This window comes from Mastomys coucha, unplaced genomic scaffold (genome assembly GCF_008632895.1).
Source record: "Mastomys coucha isolate ucsf_1 unplaced genomic scaffold, UCSF_Mcou_1 pScaffold21, whole genome shotgun sequence".
NCBI classification, from domain to species: domain Eukaryota; kingdom Metazoa; phylum Chordata; class Mammalia; order Rodentia; family Muridae; genus Mastomys; species Mastomys coucha.
The window spans coordinates 55,026,771-55,052,155 of record NW_022196904.1 but is presented as its reverse complement, the minus strand read 5'-3'; the positions used below and the strand labels follow the sequence as shown (position 1 = coordinate 55,052,155).

The 25,385-nt window shown below is 42.0% G+C and overlaps 1 protein-coding gene across 3 annotated transcripts in view; it reads left to right on the top strand.

Moving 5' to 3' along the window:
* Positions 1-25,385, top strand: part of Fam189a1 (family with sequence similarity 189 member A1) — a 421,960-nt gene that overhangs the window by 253,023 nt on the left and 143,552 nt on the right. Inside the window, exon 1 of one of the 3 annotated variants that reach the window (XM_031386887.1) lies at positions 3,486-3,508. The exons of the other annotated variants lie outside the window; for them this stretch is intronic. The gene's annotated coding sequence lies outside the window, so the exon portion shown is untranslated. Of the gene's footprint in view, positions 1-3,485; positions 3,509-25,385 lie in introns of those variants that run through there. 3 annotated transcript variants of the gene reach the window in all.

The following is a 25,385-nucleotide window of genomic DNA, read 5'->3' as shown; positions in this document are numbered from 1 at the left end:
TCCACCTTTTGGTCTTCCTTCTTCTTGAGTTCCTTGTGGTTTGTGGGTTGTTCTTCCTGTATTCCAATACCACTCCTGGGCATACACCCAAAAGATACTGCAACATGTAATAAGGATACATGCTCCACCATGTTCATAGCAGCCTTATTTATAATAGCCAGAACCTGGAAACAACCCAGATGTCCCTCAACAGAGGAGTGGATACAGAAATTGTGGTACATCTACACAATGGAGTACTACTCAGCTATTAAAAACAATAAATTTATGAAATTCTTAGGGAAATGGATGGATCTGGAGAATATCATCTTGAGTGAGGTAACCCAATCACAAAAGAACAAAAATGGTATGCACTCTCTGGTTTGACCAATTTTTATATATTTATTTTACAACCCTTTGAAAGTTTTCTTGTATTTTTTACTGTTTGTATACATTTTTTTTCTACAACTATAGCCACACACTCTACAAAAGAGAATTCAACTTAATTCACTTGTCTTATTCTTCTAGTCATCGTCTCTTACTTACCGGTGTGGGTTAACACCATGGACTCTAAGTCGAAGCTCCTAAACACAGTCTATACCCTTCTATTCCATACCCTGGCCTGAGAAGTCCAGTCGACTCTGTCCAGTTTAAGTGCTGATTGTTACGCTGTATGCATTACAAGTGGATATATTTTCATGCTAGAGTATGTTGGTAACGTCCTCTACTTCTGGCTTACTGTTCGGAAATGAAGGACTATCAAGAATTTTCTACTTCGCTTAGCTGCTTTCCCCAGCTCGGTCAGTATGGTGTTAGTGTGTTTCCTTGTGGTGAATCATGCTTGTGTTTCTGGAGTGAAGTTACTTTGACTGATTCTTGAATCCCTGAATTGGCCACCTGCCATAAATCGAGTCACAGCTTGACATAGTCTTTGGCTCCTGTCTCCTTCAGCTGTAGTAGTTTCTAATAATCATTTATTGCAGGAATGTTGTATGGACTTCCTTATCCTTAGGATAAAGATATATGCTTTAAAAAGAAAAAGACTACATTTTTCCAACAAACTAAGCAATATGGAAAAGTAGAAAAAGCAACAATAATTCCCAGAGTATCCAGAAATGATCAGTTTAATATTATGTGTCCATAAATCCAGAAGAACTTAATCATATAGTGATAACAGATTTATTCTGTGGAGGAATAATACTGGAATAAACAATTCTTTGTTTGTCTGTGTTAATAGACAAGGTCTCTATATAGCCCAGATTGATCTTGAATTCCCTGTCTTCCTTTGCCTATTGCTATGGTAAAATACCCCAACAAAGCAATTGAAAGGAGAAAGAGTTTGTTTTGTCTCATAGTTCATGATTGTCTTCTTTTGTGGTAGGGAAGTCATAGTAGAAGGAGCCAGATGTGAAGAGGGATGAATGCTTATGCTCAACCTGACCTCTCCTTTTTAATCAGCCTGGGGACTCTCCCTCTGACCCCCATCCCCCACCCAAGAGTAATTATACCCACAGGAGGGGATTCTTCCCACCTCAATTAACCTAATCAAGATAATCTCCCACATGCTGCCATTCGACACTATTCCTGAGGAGACATGAACAAATTAACCCAAGATAAGGCATGAATATCAGGCCAAAGTCCAATCTGGTTGAAGCACTGAGTTTACTGGGGATACTTATTAGAATATGGGTGAGGAGTTACTTCCAGAAGCAGATACAACACAAAGGCAGTTAGCTGTATCAAGCAAAAGCCTATTCCAGCTTGGGCTAATGAAAGCCAGCACTCTCTGCACAAGGTCAGGTATCTTGAAAGGTCAGAGAGTCTCCTTTCCATAGTCTTTACTGCATATATAACCTTAGAGAAAGAAGAGCCTTGCAAATCTGGTAAGTTTCAGGGATTTTCTGAGACTTGTAAGTTGTTTACTTAAGTCTTAATGGAACCTCCCTATAAGATAGAAGCTTCAAAATGGAACTTTATGAGTCTAACTTGAGACCCATCCCCTAGGCAAGCAGCAGTCCCTAACACTGTTAGTGATATTCTGTTTTGCTTGCAGACAGGAGCATGCTGTTTTCTGAAAGGCCCTACTCAGCAGCTGACTCAAATAGATACATATACCCATAGCCAAACAGTGGATGGAGCTTGGGGACTCTTATGAAAGAACAGGAGGAAGGATTATGGGTCCTGAAGGGGATAGGGTTGTAGGAAGGGGTGATTGGGAGGGAGCAGGAATGGCATGTAAAGTGAATGAGTAAAAAAATATAAAATTAAATGAAAAACAAAAGTTACCAAGTTTTAAAGAGCCTCTACCTAGGATGAGATATTTCAGTTTAAGGAAATCGCTAAACAACATGGGAGTGTCCAGATGCCCGTCTCCCAGGCAACTATAATACCCATCAAATGACAATTGAGAGTGACTGTTACTCTTCTCAGGTAGCTGAGGCTGGCTTTGAACTACTTAATCCTCCTACCTCCATATCCTATCTGCTGGCATACTCTACCATGCCTGTCTAATATGTGTGTGTTAAGAAGTTGTATTAAATCTAGTTTAATGGGATAGATAGTATTAATTCTTCTTTTTATTTTCTTTTTCCTTTTTATTTCTTGCAGTACTGAGGGTTAAATTCAGGTCCTTCCTTAACTAAGCATATTCCCTGCCACACCACAGAGCCCCTGTTTATGTTTTGAACAGTTGTCTTTGAAATAAGTGGGACTGAAGTTCATAGCAATCTTCAGATTATATGTCTTCAGATTACAAAAGACTTCCAGGGTCTATACCAAGCCTCTCATTGTAAGTTAGTGCAGGCAGCCTCTTCCCTCCTCAGAGGAACTCTGGAAGTGTCACCCTTCCTCCCATGCCACTGCTTTGATTTTCACTCCTGTCTTCTCTGTTCCCGGCTGTTTCTAAATTATTTATGAGGTTTGCAATGCTGGGGTTTTAATTCTCACTTTGTAATTGGTTTCTTTAGCTTTGTCTCTGGTCTCCTTTTCATCCTAGCCTCATCTTTTATCACTTCCGATCTTCTTTTTGCTGGACTCATATTCTCATTAGCTTCCTAGGCTCCAGGCAGTTGCTGGAAGGAGCTTGTCTCTGGGCGCTTTTTTCCTTGTGCGTGAGCTCTGTTTTCACACGTCTGGGTCCGTTTGCTTCCTTGCCTGATAGATCTATGTTTGCACATGTGCCCTGCCAACACTTTGTCCTGCTCAAGCTGGATATAGGCCTGCCCTCCCTGCACTCCTGAACATGGCTGGGATGTGTGTGGATGCATCTTGACAGGCTCTGTACCCCATGGAGACCTGTCTTTTCCTGACAGAAGCTCAGTTTCAGACATGGATGTTGTCATCAAAGATTGTCTGGCCCAAGAGTGGGTACCCAGAATGCACAGCTACTCTCTGACTACAGCGCTGGACTCCCATGTCCTTTCTGAAGCCCCATGAAGTGTCCTCTTGGCTGAGGCAGGCAGGGGTGTGTACCAGAGCTATGAGCATCATTCACTTCAGCCCGGACCCTTCTTTCTTGGTTGATCTCCTGCAGGTAATGCATGAACTTTTACAACAAAGAGAACAATTTTAAATTCCCTAGTGCTGCTTATGCCCAGTTCAGCTCTTTTCTCCTCAGGTTTGAAAACAGTGAGGTGATGAGAATTCTCCTGATTCTGTCTGCTCACAATGCTCTTGGGTGTAAGGTGGGGAATGGGGGGAAGACTCCAGTGTGGTCTCCCCTTCTCAGTTGAGCCTGGTGACCTTTCTGGTTTATATACTTGATACCATTCTCCTTCTCTCTTTAATTGCTGTCAGTGGTAAGTCTTAAGATGTCTGTCTTGTTCATGTGAAGAATCAGGTCACTGTGGTCTGTGATACAGTTCAGATCATTGTCCTTCAAAGCCTAGAGAACAAAGTTAGGCCTTCATGGGTGTGCTCTTGGAGGGGACATTTGAATTATTTGTGTTATTGTTTGTTTGTTTGTTTGTGATAGAGTCATCTGTGGTACAAGTTGGCATTGAACTTAAGACCCTTGTGTCTTAACTGGTGAGAAACATAGCTGTGTAACGTCACCCTTTGCGAACTCCTGCCCCCTCCCTCCTCTCTCTCCTGCACATCACTTCCTGGCCAGCACAAGGTAGAATGATTCCTCCACCCTGTGCTTCCTTCCACCATGATGTAGCTAGCATGAACAGTGACTGAGGGTTCTTGGGTGCGAGACATTACACAATTAATGCAACATTTTACTCTGAGCAGTGTTAAAGTTGCCCTGCCTGGTCAGCATTATTATCTCACACTTTCCGTAGACAAGGACACTGAGGTATAGGGACTAATCACTTGGATGGAACCCAGAGAGACCTTATCTAGAACCACATCAATGTAGCTGCCTCCAAGCAGGGGGTAAGGGATCCACTAAACCCTATAACATGACTTAGTGACAGGTGCCCTGGCCTTGGTGTCACAGGGACTGACACTGACTTGCCTTCGTAGCTGTCACTGTCTGTCACTATCCTCCATGCCATGACTTCTGAGTGTATTTTCTCACATTATAAATATACACTGAATTGTAGGGAAGCCAATTTTTCCTCTATTCTCTTAGGGTTTTCAGCTGGGTCTGATAATTAAATTGACATAGGAGAGATTAACAGGAAGGAGAAAGCACACAGACTTACACAGCTTTATGCACATAAGAGCCCTCATAAAAAAATTACAGCTAGCAGAAACAGCTAACCCCACATGCTTTTATCCTGGATGAACAAGGGAGGCAGTTGCCGGAAAACTGTGGGGAAGGTACAGGAAGATAATTATTTTAACAAGGCTGTTTGTTCCAAATTCTCTTGGCTGTGGCTCCTTGTGGAATAACATCTCTTTTCCCCTGGTGGGGGGAGAGTAGCTCTCATATAAGATTTTTTTTTCTATGTCTTGTTTTCAGGAAGACAAAAGGAGATTAGGTAGTCTTGTTTAAGATCACAGGGCATGCTTGTGATCCCAGCAGGGGTTGGGTGGGTGCTAGGAGGAAGTTTGCTATGAGTTTAAGGTCAGTCTGGAATACATAGTGAGTTCTAGGCCAGACTGAACTATACAGAGTGAAACCCTGTCTCAAGAATACATACATGCATACATGCATACATACATACATACACACACACATGTGCACATACATACAGACAGTTCAATGGTAAAGCTCCTGCCCAGAATGCACAAAGCTCTAGGGTTGGTCCCCAGTACTATAAAGAATAACAAAGCCTTCTTCACAAAAAATGCAAGAAACATTAACTTAGACTAGGCAGCACGCTAAGGCAGCCTACTTGGGATGGGGTGCTCTGAACTATTTCACATTGGTCTAGAAATATTTCCTCTAGTATGCCAGGCCCTGCCCTGAGCACTTTACCTGTGTGGCTCCTTCACTCTCCTGAGTGACCTACAAGAGAGCAGACATGACTATGTGGCAGAGGAATCAACAGGGAATCAGAAGAAGAGAGAGGTGTCTCCCCATGAGGGAGGTAGGTGTCTGAAATCTAGTGCAGGTCTTCAGTTCTCAAGGCCAGGCTTGCTTTGAGATACTGTTCAGCCCTCTGCTTTGCCTGTTCCTGGGACCAGGCATCGTCAGGCATGAGCTTAATGGCAATGTAAAAGTGACCATCAGGAGGGACCATCCCACGTTCCTGCCAGGGGTGACTGACAGGGTTGGTGTGAATAGATGAAGTAACCTGTAGATCGGCATTTTGGGGGAGAGAAATTGTCAAATTTTCAGTTGCTTATCTTCCAAAAAAGTAATATATGTGTATTAAATACTTTCACTGCCAGGCATGGCAATACACATCTGTAAGCTCAGCCCTCAAGAGGCCGAAGCAGGAAGAGAGCAAGTCTGAGCCCAGCTTGGGTTGCAGAATGAGACCCTGTCTCAGGACCCCAAACAGTGACATCACATCACAATAGACATGGTAACACTATGTTCTTTCTCTACCTAAAAAACAGACAAATAAAAACCTCCTTAATTAGGTGTCTTAGCTCAGAGTTGAAAAGACATTTATTCTCTAAGGTTCATCCTTAAAGGAGGCTGGCTGGAAGTCTCAAGTCAACCTGGATTATCTCCTCTTGTGTAAGCTTTAAATCAAATCACAGAGCTGTTGGTCACCTGCAAGGCATTAATTGTACCATTGTGCTGTCTCATCAGGCGGGTCCTTATTGCAGCTCACAGAGCTGGGTAAGATGATTGATAACTGTTATCCCCCTGTTTAGTACCTCTCTGCACCATGAAAGCCAGCCATCGAGGACTAGACTTCCCTGATCATATCCTCCCTTCATTCCCCACCCTGCCAGTCACCCCTGGCAGGAATGTGGGTGGTCCCTCCTGATGGTCACTTTTACATTGCTATTAAGCTCATGCCTCGTGATGCCTGGTCCTAGGAACTGGCAAAGCAGAGAGCTGAAACAGAGACTCAAAGCAAGCCTGGCCTTGACTTCCAGGTCAGAACTATATCTCCATTTCTCCAAGTCCAACACTAAAAGTGTGTGGTGTCTTCAGCAATTGGTGTTAGCATCAAGTTCTGATGGGGAACCAATAGCAATGTAAAATTTGTGTGTGTGTGTGTGTGTGTGAGAGAGAGAGAGAGAGAGAGAGAGAGAGAGAGACAGAGAGAGACAGAGAGAGACAGAGACAGAGAGACAGAGACAGAGACAGAGAGAGAGGGAGAGAGAGAGGGAGGGAGAGAGAGACAGAGACAGAGAGACAGAGAGACAGACAGAGAGACACAGAGAGAGAAGTTAAGAGTAGGCTATAGGAGAGGAGCCAATGAAGGGTTGGAATGAAGGGAGGATATGACCAAAATGCTGTGAATTTGTGGCTAGAGAGATGGCTCAGAGTTAAGAGTTCTTGATGCTCTAGCAGGGGACCAGAGTTTCCTTCCCATACCCATGTCCAGCAGTTTACAATGCACCTGTAACTCTAGTTCCAGGAGATTAGACAACATTCTTCTGGCCTCTGTGGGTACCTATACTCATGTGCCCAAATCCATACACAGCACACAGACATACACATAATTAATAAAATAGTTTTTAAAAACCACAGACAAAACCAGAAATGCTTTCTATTCATGCATGATATTCTCAAAGTATATTTTATGAAGTATCACATGGTCAGGTCCTGTGGGGGCTATGTGTGCTCCCAGAATCTTTTCTAACTTTGTGTTGAAAGACCCCTGGGGGAGACCCCCACTCAAATCTCTGGAGGACGTACACCCAAGGAATCACGAGAGACCATCTTGATGTAATTACAAGAGGTATTTTTAATTTCAGGGTGCTCTGGTTCGGCACCACACCTATCTCACGCAGGAGATAGTGTAGCCGACCACGAGGCTTGAAAGTTAGGGGTTTATATAGGGAAAAGGTCTGAGGGAACAAAGGGATCAGTGTGGTCATACATGATTGGCTAGTTCAAATATTAACTATTATGTGTAGAACAGAGTGGAAAATTCTTAAAGTTGGTGTTAATCTGAGTCAACAAAGCATCAGACCTTAAACCATATCTGAGAGGACCAGATGGTCCATTACTTAGTGTTTGCCAGGCACGTCTTTGCAGGCCTGGGCCTTGGACATGTCCTCGTTTATCTGGACATGTTTTCCTCTATGTTTATAGTTTTATGTCTTCTTGATCTGCCAGCTCTTATGATATCTAACAACTTGCTTGCTCCTTCTCAGGCGTATGTGGGCCAGCTTGTGATGGATTCTTAGGCCCATGACTTTTCTTCCTAGTCAGCATAGGTCTAAAGCTTTAATTTTTCCTTTCAGTGTGTGTGTGTGTGTGTGTGTGTGTGTGTGTGTGTGTGTGTGTGTGTATGTGTGTACAGTGAGGGGGGTCACAGTGTGTGTGTATATGTATGATGGGGGGGTCACAGAGAGAAGGAAACAGCCAAAGACAGCTCACAGTCAGATATCTCTTTTCTTCTGAGCACAGTAGCTCTGTCAGACAGAAGTCACCCTTATAACCTTATAACTTCGTATGATTTTGATTACCTACTAAAATTCCAAGTCTGGTCACTGTAGGGTTGGGCAGCAGGATATGGACTGGAGGGGGTGTTAGTCATAGTCTATAGAAATGGAGAAATTATATTTTCTTTTAATCTACTTCTTCCATTTTTTGTTTTTGTCCATGTTTATTTAATACTCATCTAATATTTATCGTCATTAAATTGTAAATCCCAGGGATGAACTTCTGTTTCTAAGTGTCTGTCCTACAAGCCCTCTAGAATTTTCTACTTACTTTTTCAATGTCACATGATAACAATGATAGGAAGTCATGAGAAATGAGCTTGGGACAGAAACACATACCTGTAATCCCAGAATTCAGGGTGCTGAGGCAGAGGGGTTATGATGTGATCCATGGCAGCCTACACAACATATCAAGTCACAGGCTAGCCTGGGCTATGTAGCAACACTCTCTTATAATGCTCTCTGAAATCAAAGGAAATAATGGTAGTTATCAGTGCGCTTGATTACTTAACCATTTAAATTGACTTTGGGTATTTTACATATTAATTTAAAAATAACAGGTGACCAATTTTTAACAAAGCTTCTCAGATTTTGATTGTGGTTAAGTAAAAAAAAATTTTTTGTATAAAAAGGAGAGGCTGTCCTATATGGTATAAGTAGAGATATATATTTGAATGTAATATTCTAATTCAGTTACAGAAAACCAGGGAGAAATACTGCTTTAAACAGTTGGGTTCTTGGCAATGAAGCTTAAAAATAGAACATTGCTGAATTTTTCTGTAGGTCGCAGGAACCTTGCTATAACTCGCTCTTGGAAAAAAAATGTAAGAAAAGTATAAAAACTGCCAGGGTGTGAGTGGAAAGAGGCTCATCTTTTTAGAAGTGAATTCTCAAGTTCCTTAAAAGAAATACCTTGACACGGAACATTCCCAGACATGTCCCTCCTATCTGGCTTCCCACCAGCAAGCATTCTTTCCTACTGACTGATGCTTCTTGGTATCCTCCAGCCTCCCAGCCATAAGGGAGCACCATATCCTCACCTCAGACATCCACCCACACTGCCTCTTACTCCATGCTCCATACTTGAGCATCCTCGATCCTTCTCCATTATCACCAAGGGTCCAAGCCTGTGCTGGAGACTTTTCCCAGGACTCTGACTCTGATTTCCTGCCTCACTGACCTTTCTCTGTATTTCATACATCCTCAATTTCACTACACTGGTGTCCTGAGGCACTCCTGTAATATTCCAGTATGTTTAACCTTATGACTTTCAGAACACCCTTTCTGGGTGGCTTCCAGGTGCCCTCCCTCTCTCCCTGGCTCTCACCATGTCCTGAAGACCAAGTCCTGAGTTATCCTCTCTACCCACTTAATTTTTCTACTGTGATTTCAGCCACACTCGTCAATTTAATAATGTTTCTGGTTTTCTGACTTAGGCTCCTGACTCATGCGTTCAACTGCCTGGGCAATGTGTGTATGTGAATTTCTGGTTAAAAACAGCCACGACAGAAGAATAATTCAAAGACTTAAAAGCCAATTAAGATGACTTACAATATTCATAATTACTTACAGGGTGTTAACAGTTTAATATACTCCTGCAGATCTAATGATCAAATCAGAGTATCTCCATTCTTGTCTTTGCAAACAGTATTGCTTCTCAGTGTTCGGAATCCACAGGGTCCACTCTTATGAGAGTTGCCCCACTGTGCTTGGAAACAGTAGCATAAAAGCCTCTTAAGTAAATATATTTTAATTCCTATTAGCCAGGTTCTGCCTCCCTTCCCCATACCCTTCCAATAGCACACTACTCATCTCTCTTTCAACATGGCCACCTCCTTGAACTTCTATAGTTGGTGTATTAGTCAGGGTTCTCTTGAATCACAGAACTTATGGTAGTCTCTATATAGTAAGGGAATTTATTGATGACTTACAGTCTGTAGTCTGACTCCCAACAATGGTCAGCAGCAGCTGTGAATGGAAGTCCAAGGATCTAGCAGTTGCTCAGTCCCACAAGGCAAACAGGTGAAGCAGAGCGAGCCTTCCTTCTTCCAATGTCCTTATATAGGTCTCCAGCAAAAGGTGTGGCCCAGATTAAAGGTGTATGCCACCACACCTTTAATCCCACATCCTTGAATTTGTAGATCTTCCTATCTTAATCTTCTGAGATTCATTAGCCACTATGCCTCAAGATCTCCATGCCAAGATTCAGGTCGGAAACTTGTATCTCTCAGCCTCTAGATTAGGGCCACAGGTGAGCCTTCTAATTCTGGATTGTAGTTCATTTCAGATAGAGTCAAGTTGACAACCAGGAATAGCCACTGCAGTTGGTAAATGAACACGTTGTGTCTGACCTTTTCTCATTTAACATAATGTCCTCCAGGTCCACCCATGTTGTTTCAGATGATAGGACTTTGTCATTTTGTGAGTGAATAATAATATTTGTGTTAATATACTTTGCTTTTGTTCATCTCTAGGTCAATAGGTCAGTAAACCATGTTGGTTAAGTCTGTGTCTGGGCTGTGAATAGTGCCTCTGGAAGAACAGGTGTTGGCCCCCAACCAAGTCTGTTTCTCTTCACAGTGTTCCATCTTTGCCCACACACTGACATTTTCTCAGTAGTCCAGACCATCTAGATACACTTGTCCCCAACTCCCCTCCTTTCCCCTTTCCTTATCAGGGTCCACCAGAAAGACCTGTTAAGCAGGTCTTTCCAGGCCATTGACTCAATATTTTTAAGGGGCTACTTTGGCTACTGGGCAGGAATGGACAGTAGATAAAGTCTGGAAGGCCTGGCAAGCAGATACTAATCATGACAGTTACTGTTCTGTATCCATACGTCTGATCCTTGGGATATCTGTCCAGAATCACAATTGTTCTTAATGTGTGGTGTATTGGTCCATTTTCCATTGCTGTAATGAAAAGTATTTAGATAACTCTTGTGGTGGATGGAATTTCAAAATAGGGCATCCCCATTCAGCTTCTGCTGAGGGCTTTGTGGCAGGTGACATCCCAATGAGAGGAGCAATTACAGAACAGACCATGTGGTAAAGCGGAAACCAGAAAGCAAAAAGGGGACTTCTCAAGAAACAGCTTTCAAGTACCTATCTCAAGTGTCCCAGTCCTCCCGGGTGGGTCCCACCACACACAGGTTCCACGGAGTCCCAACACATGAGCCCCTGGGGAACTTATACCATATCCAACCACAGCAATGAGAGAACCCCAGAAAAAAATTAGACATTTCTGTGGAGTTGATTGTATCAAGAAAACAAACGACAACTTGTTCAGAATGTATTACACAATGCAAGTATAAAGAAATAAAAATAACCATACAAAAACATGAACTTGTCAAGGACAGTCATAACACTGAAAATGGCCCTTGTATCTTCTTTCTTTCTTGATCAGCAGGAAACAGCAGATGTGGAGCCCTCTGTTCCAAGTGGCAGTGTAGATAGATAAGCAAGCTCTCAGAAAGAAGAAGGAGGGCTAGGTGGATGCTGGGGTGCCTCAGAGGTTCAGAGCATCCTGGATGCAAGATGAATCTCAGAGGAGTAAGCCCTCCCAAGCTTGCTTTGACAGATGTCCCTTTGGGCCATGCAGCTTCCTGTCACTGACAAAATAACTGAGACGACTTACAAGAGGACTCTTTACGATTTTCTTTTGGCCCCCTGTTTCAGAGGTTTCTGTTTATGGGTCTCTCATTGCCTGTTTTTGGAAATATTAAAAATGAGTTGCCAAGTTTCCATGCTCCGTCTAGCTACTCTCTGCTCACCAACTCTCCAGTGGGGCCAGAGCTCCCAAGTTCCCTTTGCTGCCATGCCAGCTCCATGCAACAACCGTCCACCCTGTGGTCAGCCACCACAACACCCAGCAACCCAGTAGAAACAAAACTCTAGAAGCTTATAATTAACAAGGCAGATTTATGTAATGAATTCTCATTTCGCAAGATGCCCACACAATAATTTCAGAGCCAATTGGTAATGATACAAGCTGCCTGCCTAGATCAGACACGTTATCCCAGTTATTCTATCCCTATATGATATTCATAACTACCTGTGGCTATTTAAACCCACGTAAGATCAGGATCTTCTTCCTGTCAGTCCGCCTCCATCTTGGCTTCTACTCCTCCCTCCTCTGAGTTGCTCTCTGTCCCTGCAACTCTTCTCTCTGCCTCCCTTTTCTCTGTCCAATCACAGACCTTCTGCTGCACTAATATTTTAATGTAATTGGACAGGGAAAATCCTGCCATAACTGCCAGATTATATTGTGTCCGTGGGGAGGGAGCACCTATGACAGGAACATATAGCTGAGGAAGATAGATACCTCGGGTCAGTCAGGAAGAAGAGAGAGAGAGGAAGTGCTGGTGTGTCAGCATCGCTTTGTAAGGCAAGACCCAAATGTAACCTTTCACCGGGGCCCACTTCTTAAAGGTCCCATCATGCCTCAATAGTGCCACAGGCTGGGGACCAAGCCATTAGCACATCAGTCTTTTGGGGGGCATTTCCAATCCATACACAGTAAGTAGCTTTTCCTCTAGGGTGACAGCTGCAGTTTGCTTTAGTTGCTACTTGACACACTTGGGAAGAGGGAAACTTAATTGAGGGATTGCCTTTATCAGATCGGCCTGTATCCATGCCTCTGAGATATTTTATTAATTGTAATTGGTGTCGGAGTGCCCAGCCCGGCCCATTGTGCCATCCCTGGACAGGTGGTCCTGTGCTGTGTAAAAAAAGTAGCTTAACAAGCCAGTGAGCAGCATTTCTCAATGGTTTCTGCTTCAGTTCCTGCCTCCAGGTTCTTGCCTTGAGTTCCTGCCCTGGCTTCCCTTGATGAGGGTCTGTAACTTGTAAGCTGAAATAAACCCTTTCTTCCCCAAATTACTGTTAGTCATGGTGTTTATCACAGCAACAGCTGGAGCAGAAAACAAATTGAGGCCATAACCAGAGTTCATCAGATTGGTGGTCAGGGTGATCAGCTGCAGTTAAAGGTACATTAGAAACAGCCCCCAGCAGGAGGCCTTCCACTGGGTGGCTACTGAAAATGTGTGGCATTGGTTTGGATGATAAATGATATCTAAACAAATAAACAGAAACATGGAAAAATCCAAGACAGAACATCCCAAGTTGACAGGCCTTCTAATTGCTCAAAGATCTCAAAAGGGATTCTTTCTTCTTGTTGGGAGTGCCATGTTTACATCAGTGCTCTCGCTCTCTTTCTCTCTCTCTCTACTTGCTGTGAAATGAGTTGAAATGGTTGGCAGGGAAAAGATGTAATTATATTTGGCAGGCAGGGCAGGGTTATAAATATGCCCATTTTTGAAGCCATTGTGAGGGCTCTCATCTCATTCATTTGAAAATCTAATCTAAAGTAGTCTAGCTTTTAATGGACTCCGCTTTATCAACTTCCAGTGGAATTAATTTTCATTTGCCATCAGCCTGCTGGAGATATTGCTGCATTAGTATAAAGGAGGTGAGTGTCTTTTAGACAGTGGGGTCTGAACCTCCCTGTCCCAGCAGCATCACCACTTACTACATGGCAGTGAGCAGGGACTTCATAGCTGTCAGTTGAACGTAAAAAGATGGATGGACTCCTTGTAAACAGAGTAGCATATTTTAGTCTCAATCTTAGTGATCAAATACATTTCTTTTTAAAAGTTTAATTCATTATTAATCTGTGTATGTTTATGTTTGTGTATGTGTGTGCGCGCGAACGCGCATGTGTGGATTTCATCTGTGGAAATCAGGTAACAACTTGCAGGAGTCAGTTCCCCCATGGGCTCCAGGGATGGAAGTCGGGTCGCAGGCTTGAGTGACAAGTGCTTTTATCTGGGCTATCTCATCCGAAAGCATCTCTTCAGAAGGCTTTTTATCAAAACTCTTTTCCCATTTTTTTTCCTCATGGTATTGGAAAAGAATCTTTCACCAAATTCTCATCTCAGACATTTGTAGTGTAGGGATGGGGTGAAATTGATCCATAGCTGAGCAAACAAAGAAATGCAAATGCACAAGAAAAATTAACACCAAGCACAGAACTTAAATAATACGCACAGTTAAACATGATCCTGGATGTCTGAGCTCATTCCAGCTACGATAATAAAATGCCCAAGACTGGGTAATGCATACACCATTTAAACTGACTGTTTACATTATGAAAGGCTAGGAAGCCTAAGGTTAAAAATCCAGCGCTTTGGGGTTGGGTGAAGGTCTCTGCTCCGTGGGTTTTCTTTCTTGAATTACAAATACTTGGAGTGCATGCATGTGCGTGCATGACTGGTTTTCTCCCTCTACCTTGTAGGTTCTACAGATTGAACTCAGGGATTCAAACTTGGCAGCAAGCCCCTTACTTACTGAGCCATCTTGCTGGCCCAGGATGGTCTTTTACTGCTCTGTAGTCACTTAGTCAGGGAGGTCCCCAAGTCTCTGTTTTAGAGGCATGACTCTCAGGTCAGTGACAGAGCCGTCATGATTTAATCACTTCCCCCAAACTTCACCTCTTAAAACCATTGTATTCTGAATTAGTTTCCGACAGGTGAACTGGGTGGAAGAGGCCATTTGGACTATCAGACCAGCATTTCCAAAATGCTACTTTTCTGAGTCACTCATTGAATCAACACCAACGCCAGTACCCAGACCAGGGTAATGTCTGGAGACATACAGACTCACCATAAAAAACTTTAAACCACAACCATTTGCTAAACATTTTTTTCCCTGTCAATGCTGTTACATTGTAAATTGCAGGAGAATTATAGAAGTGCAGCTGGTATTCAGAACAAAGTGCTCTGAATATCTGAAATTCCTGTGGCTGAAAACCTTAAGGATACAGAAAATGTATTTTTGCCTTCTCAGATAGAAGCTTTATTTGATGAATGAAACTCTCTTGGGACTTCAAGGAAGTTCCTAAAAACTAACAATACTTTTTTCAAATTCTATTAAATAAGATTGCCTCTATCCTCTATTTTTATAACAATGAGTAGCAAAAACTACAAAAGAAAAAATCTTTTTAAGTAGCCCATAATCTTACTAGGAAAAAAAATATTGATAGTTTAATAAAAAGAAATAATAAGAGACATAGTTAGCGAATTCCAACTGTGCAGAAAAATGCAAAATAACCATGTAAGGCATTTGACACCTCTACCCTAATCCTCCCTAACATCTCCATTATGAATAGTGGCTTTGTCCCCTTCCAGAAATCTCTGGTGATTTTGTATCTGCACACTTACTCATATACAAATTATTTTCTAATGGAGACAAAAGTGACTCCGAAGCATGTGTTCTGTATCTTGCTTTTTACAATAGATAGTGGTGATTGTTCATACCTGCAGTGTCATCCATTCTTCTGAACAGCCACGTATGTAGTCAGTCGTCAGTATCCTGGGAGGATGGCAGGCACTCCTGTGATAGATGCTCAGAGGTTCATGTCCCTTGTGAAAGATGGCATAGTGTCCTCGTGTGACCCTCAGCTTCCTCCCATATACTGTAAAGCTTACCCGATCACTTGTAACATCCATACCATGTAAACTCTACATGAATAATTGATATGCAGTGTTTCTTAGGAATGACAACATGAGAAACCTGTGGAGGGTCATTACAGATGCACCCTCAGGGGCTTAACTACAAAGCCCCTGAGTGACACAGGAGGGGTGGTGCTCATCCAGCCAGTGCTGGACATGACAGGGGCTCTGTGACGTGGCTGTGGCATGAGCAAGGCCTGCTTACACATCACTATAATCCTGGGGGCTTGGTGCTCAGCAGGCAACAAATTCAAGTTTTGCTATTTGGAACGTTCTGTTCTGGTTTATATTTTCCCTTTAATATCTCTCCTACAAATACAGAGCGTGGACTCTGCTCTCTCTGTCTAAGATCCTGAAGCCAGTGATCTACTGTGTGAGATCAGAAACCACACCTTGAATTTTTACTCATTTAGCTGTCCTTCTAACCACTGTTTTGTCAAAAACAAAGGAGTTGGTTGGTTGGTTGGTTGGTTGGTTGGTTGATTTGGTTTGGTTCAGAGTCCTGCTGAGTAGCTCAGGCTAGCCTTGAACTCATACCCTTTAGAGTACTGGAATTCCAGGTATGAGACACCACACCCAGAGAGACATGCTAGCTCTAGCAGTGAAACAATGAACAAATCATAGCTAGCTGTCTTTGTAAAGCTTGCATTGTGACTAAGAAAACACAGGCTTTGTGTAATTGTTCCTTGGGAGAGGTTAATAAGTATCCCCAGATAGGGCACTGATGACAGACTAAAGAAACAGCTCCACCCAAATCTAACTTAGTGAAATGGTAAGGGTATTGGGTTTACTTACAGGAGTTAGTTACAGGACATGGTGGACTGTCAGCAGATTTGTAACCAAAACTCCCATCCTAGCATGGATGACAACTCAACTCTCTTCTCACCCACAGTTATCCCTGTTTATATTGCCTTGGGGAACTCATGAATCCTACAGATTTCAGGATCTTCCTGAGACTTGGGAATAAGTGTGATTGACTTCCTGAGTCTCAATGAATCTCCCTTGGAGTGGACTATTTCAGTTTGGAGGGAATACCTACACAGCCAGGGAACAAAAACCATTTAAACAGTTGGATTCTGTGAAGTGATTAAATGCAGAAAGACTATAGAGAGCTTCAGGGGAACAGGGAAGACTCAATATCTCACAGGTTGGCCAGGAAAAGCTTCCTGAAAGACGACTTGAATGTCCAGCCTGGTAGATGTGTGGGTTAAAAGGGCTCTAGACCTGAAGGCTGTGAGTCAAGAGCCTACCTAGGGAATTGAAGGAATAGGCTAAAAGTCCAGAGACCCTGTGAGCAAATGATAAGAGGAGACTGGAGTGGTAGCAGACCACCATGGCTACTGAGCAGAAGCCTCACATACAATGCGGCCGACAAGTTACCACTTTGCCTCTGAGAATTTCTGACCAGCAGAATTCACAAGGATGGGAAAAGCCTATGGGGTTCAAGTGAGTACAGGTTGTCTCACTCTTACCCAGAATGTACGGGAGCAGAAGTATTTCAGACTTCAAATTTTGTTTGAATTTTGGAAGACTTTGAAATAGATAATAAGATATCTTGGTAATAAGACACAAGTGTAAACATGCACATCATTTATAGTTCATGTGTGTCATATCCACAGAGCATGAACATTAATTTATATAGCATTCTTGCTGCTCCTGCATTTTGACTGAATTCTGTCACGTGAAGTCAGGGTGTAAGACTCTGATGAGCCTTAGCTACTAGGAACCCTCTCAGTGAACCACATGGAGCTGGGGATCAATGCAAAAGCAAAAGCAAGAGGAATTTATTGTTCCAGTGCACTTGGGTCATCCTCACCCGAAGGAGAGGTGGTGACCCCCAACCTGCTTGTTTGGTGAGTTTTTATACAGTTTTCAGGGGTAGAATAGAGCAACAGCCACTAGGCACAATGTGATTGGCAGAACAGTGTGACTTTTAAACTGATTTTAAAACTTAGTGAATGAGGTAACAAGGGTTTCCCTTATCTGCAGGTGGATAACGGCCAACAGTTGGTCCCCCCTATGGTCTTTCTGAGGAATGTGATCAGTCTCTCCCTTCTGGAGGAGAGGGATGCCTATGTGCTCCATGACCTCTATCTTCCAGGAGGAGAGGGGTGCCTTTTCTAAAGGTCCTGAACTGATCTCTTCAAGGGGAGGAATTTTCCATTGGTGATGTCATGTCAGTGCCCAGGAAGTTTCCAGTTTGAAACCTTAGCATTTTAGACATGCATGCAAATTAGGACTGCTCTGCCACCAGCAGCCACAAAACTTATACCAAGTGTTCTGGGAGTTCATCTGGATGCTCCATAGAGTGTCATTCTATACTGGTCTTCAGTTTGTGGGATCATAAAGTACTCCTTAAAGCTGCCTTAGGCAAACAAAGCTCTCTGACTTCAATCTTACGTGGTCATGATTTTTTTATACAAATCTCCAATTTACTTAGATGAATATTACTTTTCTTTTTTCTTTTCTCTCTTAATGTTTTTAAGCCATATTCATTAAGGTTTGTTAGGGATTTTTGAATCTAGGTTCACAAAAGAGAAAATGATTATATAATTTTCCTTTACCATGGATCCTTGCCAGAGTTTATGTTGCCTTTATGAAACACAAGGGAGAATAATTCTTTTTTATGTCCTTTCTCAGGGTTCATGTCAAATTTGTCCTGCCTCTGCTTTCAATGTCTAACAACAGCCATCCTTTGGCTCTGGGCAATTTAATTTTTGCATCTTATCTCTTAGGTATGTCTACAACTGACTATAACTCCACGTCAAGGGGAGCTTGGGCACCCGGTACATGCAGTATACACACATACATGGAGGCAAAAACATGCATACATGTAACATTGTTGAAAAAGATTAAAAATTTAAAATGAAGGAGTCTATTTCATTTCCTGTGAACTTTTCCTAGACTTTTGTTTTAGTTTCTGGCTTTGTAGGAAAAGGGGTTCTAATATTTAGGCCAAAGATACTTAGGGCAGTGTTATTCAAAAATGTTTTAAATCTATGTTTTAAAAAATATATAGAAAGAAAGCTTAATGTTGACATGACAAAATATTTCTTTGCTTTGTCCTTTGTTTAAAAAAAAATACTCCATTTTCATATCATCCTGTGTGAGGTAACTCAGTCACAAAAGAACACACAGGGTATGTACTCACTGATAAGTGAACATTAGCCCAAAAGTTCAGAATATCCAAGATTCAATTCACAGACCATATGAAGACTAAGAAGAAGGAAGACCAAAATGTGGATGCTTCAGTGCTTCTTAGGATGGTGAACGAAATACTCACAGGAGGAAATATGGAGACAAAGTATGGAGCAGAGACTATTTGTAGGAGTGTAGGACTATCCACCTAAACAACCAATCAGAGGCCACACCATGAAGAAAAGTTAACTTCTCTCTAGTAGCTATCAATTGCCAGCAGCTCCTCAGCTATGGGCAGAAGCTCGGATCCCTCCTTCATCCAAGCCAGAGTGTTGACTGGCATGATCTTGCATGAGTATAGTGACCATGCTGTGTCTGGAAGACAGCATTTCTCAGGAGTCCCCCACATTCTCCAGCTAATACATTCTTCTAGCACCCCATCTTTCACAGTGTTCCTTGAGACGTCATCGGAGGAGAGTGGGTGTTGATATCCGACAGCCACTTATTCTCAGCACTTTGATCATGTATACTGCTCAATATTGACAGATGTCCACTGTAGACAGAAGCTTCTCTGAACAAGATGGAAAGTAGCACCAATCATGGATAAATGTACAAATATGTAGAAGGCAGCTTGGCAACTCCATTTAGCAAAACAACAGTAATTTATAGGGTCTCCAGTAGGGGCTATGAACTTCCTAGCCATGGCTTCTAATTAGGTTTACAGTACTGGGCATGAATTCTCTTTTTGGAAACATTGGTTACCCCCATAACAGTTATACTGGGATTGTAACAGATACATCTTGCTTAGTAGGTCAGTATTTATTGAAACATGTCCATGGCTGGGTCAGTCTAGTGGATTTATGAAAGCTGGACAGAAGGAAGGGACTTTTCATGTTAGTTCTAGTTTGGTTTCTCTATGTCATGCAACCAATGTGTATCATGTCTTCAGCAATAGGGCCTTACCGTATAGGCGTGGTGTGGTGGGCAACCAAATAGCTCTTACTTTAGTTTTGTTTTTTGGTTTTTTGAGACAGGGTTTTTCTGTGTAGCCCTGGCTGTCCTGGAACTCACTCTGTAGACCAGGCTGGCCTTGAACTCAGAAATCCATCTGCCTCTGCCTCCCAAGTGCTGGGATTAAAGGTGTGTGCTACCACCACCCGGCTCTTTAGTTTTGATCAATAGAATACAACCATATTTGTTTATGGAGTGTACTATGAAATGTCAATATTTGTATACAATTTATAACCCTCAGAACCCTAGCCATCAACACCAAACATTTTGTCATTTCAGGAATGAGGCTATTCAAAATCCTAACTAAGTATACAAATAACTGACGTAATTAACAGTTACTGAACTATATAGGAATAGAACATTAAAGCTTGTCCCCCTGATCCACCTGGATCCTTGTGCTCACTGTCCCCTCTGTTTCTCCTCCTTTCCCTCTCCCTTCCCAACCTCTGGTAACTGCTATTTTTACTCATATCTGCCGTTTAAGATTTCATATAGGAATGAGATCATGAGGGATTATCTTCCTGTGCCTACCTACTACACTTGACATAGTGTGTTGCAGTCCTACCCATGTTGCTGGACAAGGCAGAGTCTTGCTTTATAGGGCTGACTAATGATCCATTTGGGTATATATAGTATGACATTGCCTTTATCCACATATCTGTTGATGGAATCTTCGATGGACCATGTGTGTACCTTTTTATTGTGAATCATGCTGTCATAAACAAGGCTATCATAAACTGGCCAGTGGGGGCCGGTTTGCTGTATGGTTTTCCTCTCCTTTGTGGAGCTACTCCATGGCAGGCTTGTTGAGTCTTACAGTAGATCTACTTATACTTCTTAAGGCACATGCATCCTATTTTCTGTAAAGATCATGCTAATTTATATCTCTGCCTTTCATATGCAGGAGCACTGTTCTCTCTCTCTCTGTCTCCGTGTGTCTCTATCCTCCTTCTGTCCTCCCTTTCTCTCTGTCTCTCTCTCTCTCCACCCTTACCTTTCTGGTTGGAGCAGTGTGGTCTCAGCTTTTCTATTGTGGTTATTGATGCTGAACAAGTGTTTCAGAGCTGGTTGGCCACTTTAGGAAATGTATACTTAGATCACTTGCCTATTTGAATCAGATGACTGTGATTACTATAATTATGCTCTTAGTCTCTTATGACTCTGGGTGCTCATCCTTTTCTGATGAGTAGTTTCTACCATGTTCTGTAGGTTTCCTTTATGAGGTACCTTTTTCATTGTACAGCTGCTTTTTAGTTCAGTCTAATCATATCTGTCAATTTTTGTTTCTGAGGCTTCCCTCTCCCTCTCCCTCTCTTTTATTTCTTTTTTTTTGGGGGAAGGGAGGTCTCTGTTTTTGTTGTGATTTGGTCCCTAAGGGTTTGTTTCAAAACCTCTTTGGTGGCTATCTGGCCACAGCATCTGCCATGCCAAGGATTGCCAAGGTTGAATATCTAATTTTATTTTGATGGGTCTAAATCAAAGGTTGTGAAACTTGTTATAAATGGCCAGTATTGGGAACCACTCATGGTATCCACTGTATATATTTCTTCACTCAGATTTAAAAGCTATTCCTAGCAACAGGCTTTACAATAGTGGGTCAGCAGGTCATATTTGACTCATCTGTGGCAGTTTGCTAGCCACGGTCTACAGTTACTTTTTCTCCAGGGATCAGGTGACCTACTTTAAGGCACAGCTTTCTGGGCAGTTGGCTGAGTGTCCAAGGATACAGGTGATGTTTTTCTGTGGCTAGAACCCCTGTTTCATAGCAGAGCTCTGGAATGTGTTCTACAAGTACTTGAGGATCTTACTCTGCATGTGTGCATCTTTGGGTCTGGAAAATAATTAGGAGCTCTGAAGATTTTTGGAGTTTGCCCACATAGTTCCCTTCATTCTAATGTTTCTCCATAAGTCCTTTCCTATGAACAGTGATACTCCGTGGTCCCCTAAACAGGCTCAGTGAAATGTGTGGCCCTTCCTGGGCTCCACCTCCTTCTGTTCTATCCTGTAATGTGTATACTGTGTGTGGCGGAGAACTAAGACGTCTTGAAATGCATGCTTTCTGGCTCTTGAGAGATTGGCTTTTGTATGACCTAGAAAAGCGCTGCCTCAGTTATTCTGCCAAGTGCTAGCAGTGGGGAGGTCAGTTCATTCCATCAGAGCAGAAAGCAGTCCCAAGGATGACTTCTAAAGTAGTGGTTTCTTTATATTTGATAGTCATTGTTGGTGAGAAATGTGCAAGAAGCAGATAAAAACAATTCAAATGTCATGTTCTCGTACTTCCCTCTTCTATCTCTTATTTTTTTCTGCCTCTTCTTCTTCCTCTTCTGCCTCTTCCTTCTTCTGTATTTAAGGCAGGGGCACATATAGCCCAAATGGCCTAGAACTCATTACCTCACTATGTAGCCAAGATTGATCTTGAACTCCTGATCCTTCTACCTCCACTTCCCAAGTGTTTGGAATACAAATATATACCATCATGACTGCTATAACAAGTTCGCTCTCTCTCTCTCTCTCTCTCTCTCTCTCTCTCTCTCTCTCTCTCTCTCTCTCTCTCTCTCTGTGTGTGTGTGTGTGTGTGTGTGTGTGTGTGTGTGTGTTTGTTGCTGGAGACTGATCCTTAGGCCTCATACTTTCTGGGAAAACACTCTATTACTGAGCTATATCTCAGCAAAACCTGGGTTGTGTTTCCTTTCTTCCATTTCTTTTCTCCTTCATCCTTCTCCTCCTCATTCATCATTGTCTCCTTCTTTCTCCTCCTCCTTCTCTTCCTTCTCCTCCTTCTCCTCCTCCCACTTCTGACAGAATCTCACCAAGTAGTCCCCTACTGGCTTGGAAGTCTCTATGTAACATAGCACAAGCTATCCCTGAACTCAAAGAGATCCCCTTGCCTCCACCTCCTAAGTGCTGGTATCAAATGTGTGTGCCACCACCTCCTGCTCAAAGCTTGTGTTTTCAACCATGTACCTTTATATTTATATGAAATTATATTTTCAGAAGTGAGTGTGAGGAGTGATAACTAACACTAAAGCCCTCTTGAAATAGCAATACAGAAGCCCACAGCTGTAGAAATGTACTAAACTATCCACATACACATATAACAGTTTCAATGGAGCTATCCTACAATGGGGACGACAAGACCCAAACTAGACACTATCCACTACCAAGTAGAAGGCCCGGTTCCAGGAATAGGTTATCTCTTTTGGAATTGTTGAACAGTAGGGTCACATAGATCTCCAAACATTATAGGCTGTTGCCACTGTTCTAGTTAGCTGCTAGAACTTGGTGGTAAGGTCCTCTTGCTGAAAATGGCATATACTTGAGTCACAGAACACAGATGGGGAAACCAAGCTAGTGATTAAGTAGAAGCTTCATCTGTACTGGCTACCCTTCATAGTACAGGAAGGTGCCATTCAGGCCACAAGAGGGGAAAAGTGATCAGTGTCACCTAGCTAAATCCTACAAGCTAGAGTAATGACCCCTGGCAAGATACACCCACTGGTATACTAGTGGCAAACCTGCTATGGGAGTGACCATCCACATTTTAAAAATTATATCTAAGGCCCACTTTACAACAATGGACCCCATACATGTCATTGTCAACAATGCCAAAACCTGTGGCTAGATATGCCTTAGGGAAGAACCTAGTACTACTGTTCTATTACATGGACTTGGTATTAAAACAATTCCTAATGACTCATTGCTGTTCTCATAGATCATTCCATTCTCCCAGTTCCATCCCTACATCCTTACCCACCCAACTTTGTTCTCTCTTTCTCTCCTTCCCTCCTTCCCTCCCCCACCTCTCACTTTCCCTCCCTCCCTCCACATCTAGTTTGTGTTAAGCAACTACACTTCAATGTGGGACTACCTAGTGTGGTTGATATAGCAGGGGTCACACCATAAAGAAAACTGTCTCCCCACTTCCCAGCTATGCATTTTCTATGGCAGTTACTTATGTTGTGGGTACCCTGGATCCATTAAATGCATATGTGAGCCCAAATGACAGGGATGATACAGTTCAGATGAAGACAGTTTTGATGTCATTGACTGAAGCTATATTTTCTGGGAATCTGGTCTTTCTACAGCCTTCCTGTACATCATGTTACTGTAACCTTGGGGCACCCAGAATACAAGCTCTTTCCTCTGGGCCCTTCATGCTTAGTGAGCAGCACTATTCAGAACATCGTGGTGGACAAATGATAGCAGCCTGTTCTAGTTGCGTCTGTTACCTGTGACTCCATAGTGCACAACATTAAAACCTGGTTTGTGGAGTCCTCTAATGCCTTGGCCATAAACTCTACCCAGGGGTCCTAAAGACAGCTTTAATCTATGTGTTGATAACAGTGTTCTATAGCAAAAGCTCGGACTTTTCTCCATTTCTGTGGAGATGCTTTGTGGTCTTAAGCCAAACAGTATACACTATTTTCTTATACACCATTAGGAAACTGACTGACACATAGCCTAACCCAGAGTGGCCCTGAGTTTGCTATGTAGCCCAGATTGGCCTTGAACTCATATGGTCCTCTATTCACTAAACGCAGCATATAAATCTTTTAAATATTGTTTATATTCAAAATTACATTTTATGGTTTTCTGTACAGTTTGGGGATCTTATTTTCTTAGAGGTTCATGATACATCTTGTTCTTTTTAGATTAGGTATTTCATAGTTCTTTATATGGCTCTCCTTTTCAGGGTAGTTATCTTTGGGGGGTATATTGAGGGAATTAGTTCCAAGATGTCCCGTAGATATCAAAATCTTTTGATATCTGAGTCCCTTATGCAATGTGGGTAGTGTTTTCAAAGAACCTCTTCATGAAGTCTCTGTGTACCTTGCATCATCTCCGGATGGTGTCCTATTCTTGGGCGGGGAGGGGGCATGTATGTGTGTATGTGTATGTGTGTGTGTGTGTGTATGTATGTGTGTATGTGTATGTGTATGTGTATGTATGCGCACGTGTACACACTCACATGTGTGTAATGGCTGTTCTGTAGTATTAGCTGAGGGAGTAATGACAGAGATGAAGTCTGTATAGTTCTTTACAGGTGCATTCTCCCCCCCAGTATTTCAGCCCAGGTTTGACTGAGTGCGTGATGGCAGAACTTTCTCATACGGAAGGTTCTATATTCTTTATTAAAGTTTTTGGTTAGAAATTGTAACCTTTGAGTCAATTTCAACTTTCTGTTTCTCTTGTCCTCTCATCTAGGCTTTTGGGAAATACTGCATATCACTTATCATTATCAATTCTTTTTTTTTGTTTTGTTTTGTTTTGTTTTTTTGCTTTTTTGTTTTTAGTTTTTTTTTTAACTTTTATTGCATTATGATGAGAAAAGTTACATGATTTCAATTTATCTGAATTTGTTGACATTTAAAAACATATTTTAAGTAAATAGAATTAAATCATATTCTTGTTTCCTTTTTGTACCCCAAATCCACCTAGAGATCCCCCTTAATACCTACAATATCTTTTGCTGTCATATTCCTTAAAATTTATAAAATATTATAACAATAAAAATGAGTATTATAAAAGTTGTTTGATATAAAACAACAATCAATTTAACAGTTTTATGTAGATGCTTGTCTGCAGCAATACTGAAAATACATACATTTTTCTCAATATAAATTTTAAATAACTCCAAACATATTAACTGTATATTTCAAAATAATACATCACTACTAGTATTTTCTTAAATGAACTTAAATATATGAAGTCTTTTTGTTTGTTTGTTTGTTTGTTTTGTATTTAGTAGAGCTTAAAATCTTGACTCTTACTGTGGTACAAG